This window comes from Erinaceus europaeus, chromosome X (genome assembly GCF_950295315.1).
Source record: "Erinaceus europaeus chromosome X, mEriEur2.1, whole genome shotgun sequence".
Classification (NCBI taxonomy): domain Eukaryota; kingdom Metazoa; phylum Chordata; class Mammalia; order Eulipotyphla; family Erinaceidae; genus Erinaceus; species Erinaceus europaeus.
The window spans coordinates 87513384-87518235 of record NC_080185.1 but is presented as its reverse complement, the minus strand read 5'-3'; positions in this window follow the sequence as shown (position 1 = coordinate 87518235).

Below are 4852 nucleotides of genomic sequence, written 5' to 3'. Positions count from 1 at the left end.
AAGAAATATGTGCAATTACATTCTGCTGGAGAATTGTAGACTCAGTTTCTTCTCTAGTAACTTTGTGAAGAATACTGCTCTTGCCAAGATATCCCATTTAGATCATCTTGTAGGTATTTAGAAAAATAACTTAGGGCACCAAAGTAAAAACCCTGTAGTGAGAGGTAGACATGCAGCTTCCTGGGCCAGTGGGGGGTGGGAATGGGTGGGAGGGATGGGTCACAGTCTTTTGGTGGTGGGAATGGTGTTTATGTACACTCCTAGTCAAGTGTAGTCATATAAATCACTAGGTAATTAATACGAGAGGGGGAAATTAATTGTATGTCTCGAAGTTTTTAAAACACAGACTGTGTCTTTTTAATATATAGGCTGTGTATTTGATATGCAGACTCTCTCAGAAGCCTAGACCAAGTAGATCAGAAGCAACCAACAGCACAGCTATATACAAGATAATGAGTACTGTACAGCAAACCCTAACAAAAGGACTTTTCAAAGTTAATCCAATTACCAAATAATGTGATGATAACATTAACTATCGATTGTCTTTTGGAACCCTAAGACAGCAGGAACCTCACATCTCCACTATAGAGCCTCTACTTCCCCCAGTCCTGGAACCTTTGGATAGGGCCCACTTTCCCATATGCCTCTCCCAATCCATATCAAATAATATTGCATCTGCCGATCGCAGCTTAATCAACACAACGATTGCCACCTCAACATGCTTCAGCTCAGACTGTGTCCAGAGACTTCACATGTGGAATGACAACCCTTCAGCTTCATTACTGAGGTGAGACCTTTCCTTTCATAGTATTCCCTAATTCCATCCCAGGCGGTTCACTTTCTAACAAAGTCCCAAAATCTAGATATACACCAGTTTCTGTGAGAGAGAGCATATGTTCACACATATCCATAAACTACTGCAAAATATATACCTGAAAGCAGAAGTACACTAGAGTTTGCAGTGAGCACCCCCCTAACACTTCCTCTCCACTCTTCCAAGCTTTGGGTCCATGATTGCTCAACAATTTGTTTGGCTTTGTATGTTAACTCTCTTTTCAGTCACCAGGTTCCAGATGCCATCAGGATGCAGGCCAGGCTTCCCTGGACTGAAGACCCCACCAATGTGTCCTGGAGCTCCGCATCCCCAGAGACCCACAATACTAGGGAAAGAGAGAGGCAGACTGGGAGTATGGATCGACCAGTCAAAGCCCATGGTCAGCGGGGAAGCAATTACAGAAGCCAGACCTTCCACCTTCTGCAACCTACAACGACCCTGGGTCCATGTTCCCAGAGGGATAGAGAATGGGAAAGCTATCAAGGGAGGGGGTGGGATATGGAGATTGGGTGGTGGGAATTGTGTGGAGTTGTACCCCTCCTACCTTATGGATTTGTTAATTTATCCTTTCTTAAATAAAAAAAAGAAATACAAAAAAGAAAAATAACAGCTGTCTCAGGGTATCTCAGGATTGAGTTCAAGACTTGAGCTGACAAATTGGAACAGTTTAGGGTTGTGCATGTGTGTGTGTGTGTGTGTGTGTGTGTGTGTGTGTGTGTGTAAGCAGCTGTTGTCTGCAGTTGACATTTCTCAGAAAGACTTGTTGGAGCAGAAGTTGGTTGGTTCTGTTATAAACTCAAGTTAATGTCAGTCCAATTGGATTTCCTCATTTTGCCCTTACAGGAGTCAGTCATTTATTAGACTGTTGGAAAAGTCACATATTTGCATAGAAAAGCAGAAAAAAATACTGCATGATTTTTCTGACAGCCCAATAATACAGGTTCACCTGGGATGTGATTAATACTTGTCATACTCGAGGAGAAGCTTATCCAGGGATTGACTCCTTCATATTAAGGATATAGAGATCAGCTGAACTGCTCAAACCAATATGTGAACTGGATGGTGGCCCCTTTTGGTGCCCTGTTTGAACAGGGGTCGCCCTTTATGTTGAAGTGTGTGGTAGTAAGTCATCTATTTTATTTCTGAAACATTCTTTCTGTGAGCCATTCATTATTCCATGGTCATTACTAAAATACATTTTTTGGTACATGTTAAACACATTTTACCTGTCATGGGATAATCACACATACAACAAAGCTCCAGTTATTTTTCTTCTTCAAGCTTTCACTATTTTCCCTCATGCACTGTCAGGAGGTACGATAATTCATTGACATCTGAGTAAACAAAGCTCCCACAATAGTTTTGATGAGTCTGGTGAGGTACACAGCTAATAACCAAAATATGGAGGTAGTGTTCCTTCTCTTCCCTGGATGGTTTGTTTTTATTCTAAATTAAGTACAAATGAACCTGTCTCCAAAATACTGGCTAAAGACAAAACCATTTTAACTCACCTGAATCCAGAATGACCTGACCCAAAAAGGAAAAGAATAATGAGCTGTCTTTGTCCAGGAGTGTCAAAAGCAAACACACGCACACACACACACACACACACACACACACACACACACACACACACACACACACACACACGATAACTTTTCTCCAATTGTTTAAAGGGAGATAGTTCCAATTCTGTGTATATGTGCTTAGAAATATACACATATTGGGGGGCGGGCTGTAGCGCAGCTGGTTAAGCACACATGATGTGAAACTCAAGGGCCCTGGTTTGAGGATCTGGTTTGAGCCCCCGGCTCCCCAGCTGCAGGGGGGGGTCACTTGCAGTGAAGCAAGTCTGTAGGTGTCAATCTTTCTCTCCCCAGTTCTGTCTTCCCCTCCTTTCTCCATTTCTCTCTTTCCTATCCAGCAACAACAACATCAATAACAACAACAATAATAACCACAACAATTATAAAAACAACAAGGGCAGCAAAAAAGGAAAATAAATAAATAAATAACATTAAAAAAACAAATATACACATATACAACACTGGTCCATGTAGACACATGAATAAAACCACACAGAAGAATTTTCTTTTCAAATTTGGAAGTGAGAGGGGCAAGGAGAGGGCACACCAGGTAAAGAACCCACTTAACTCTGTGTGAGGAACTGAATTTGAACCCCCAGCCACCACATGGAAGCACCTATATGGGGATGCCTCTGCTTCTCCCTTCTCTCTCTCTCTCTCTCTCTCTCTCTCTCAAGCCAAAAAAGAAAAAGAAAAAGAAAAGAAAGAAAGAAATAAAAAAGTCTACTAAGTGTGCAAAACACAGCATCCCAGTTATAAATCTGGCAGTAATAACAGTAAGAAGAAGGAGGAGGAAGAGAAGGAATGCTTAACTGCTTTCTCTCTGGGTCTGTCTGGTAGCTCAGACTGTTAAAAGACAGAGGTTCTTGGATTATGGAACAATTGTCAAGAAACTGACAGTTACTCAATGATCTAATATAGAGGCTACTCTGAGGTTTTTTTTTTCTGTCACTGGTTTAAATTAAATATCAGAGACCCTGAAAACATAGCTAACCTCTCCTTTTTTATTTTCTCCCCACATTGCTGGTATCATTGATTCAACTATTAAACTCTGTCACTTCTAATCATAAAATAGCTCTCAAGCCTGTTCACATCTTACCATGTCCATTGTCATTCCATCATCGTCTCACACTTAGACCGGCAATACAATTGTTTACTAATGGCATCCTTGATGCCTCTAACCCACTCTCCACAGTATAGCCAAGGTGTTCTTTCTAAAATAGGAACTATATGCCATTCCTTCTCTGTTCAACATTTCTCAATGTTTCCCCATTATTTATGGAATAAAATCTAAGACTCTTTGACTGAGATTTAATAAAGATCCTTATGTCTCCTACCTAACTAGTCATCATTTCCCCCCTCAAACTACAGCTAACACTGCCCCAACTTCCCTCTCCACAAGTACAAAATTATGGTGAGGTACCTTCCCCACAGATTTTTTCCTGGCCTTTCCTACTTTCCTGGGATGCTCTCCATGTGATTCTTGCCCATCTGGTGAATCCTCATAGCTTCTTCAAGTCCACGGAAAGGTCAAACTCCTAAAAGAAACCTTCCTTGTTTTTAAATTGTTCTTTCTAGGTATCTACTCTTCCCTTTTTATATCTCTCCACTATGACCCCAGTTATATTTCATTGTAGTTATCTCCTTCCCTGGTCTATATGTTCCTGGAGGACAGGCACCATATATAATTTGCCAGGGCACAGTAGTGTGTCTTCATGTAGCTGATATTTAATCACTGGATATATGACTCAGGGCCTCAAAAAGCAAACACATTTTGGTGATGGTGGTAAGGAACTTTCTTTCTAGAGACTTGATATATCTCTTAGTCATGCAAAAGGAGATAAAGAGTGCTTTACTTAGAGCAGCCAGCAAATGGCACAACACAACTGCAAAGATGTTGACATCCTTTTGGACATCTCAAGCCTTAAAAGCTTTCCTCTTTGATGGTATTTAATGGCACATGTTACTGGAGAACTAGTAACAGAAGAAAAAAAATGGTTCACTGACTTGACTATAGAAAAAAGAAAGAATATAAAATATACACCCTCCATGGTAGGGTGTGATAAATCTTATACATATATAGAGGTTTGCTATTAAGCCTCCAATTTTGTATAAACCAATGATAAATTTATACATAAAAATAATAAAGTTAAAAAACATATTAGTTTCCATCTTCTTTTAAATATTTTTTATATTTATTTATTTATGTTCCTTTTTTGCCTTTGTTGTTTTAGTTTCCATCTTTTTAACATGGTCCTTGCCCTGCTTTCCAGCTTTATCTCTCCCTCCCTATTCACACTTAATTTTATGACTACATCAAGCATGACATTGCACTTTTGATAGTGAGTCCTACCTCCATGCCTTTACTTCTGCTGTATCTCTACCTAAGGTATGTTTCCATAGACACTGTAAGACTCAGTTTAGGCTTACT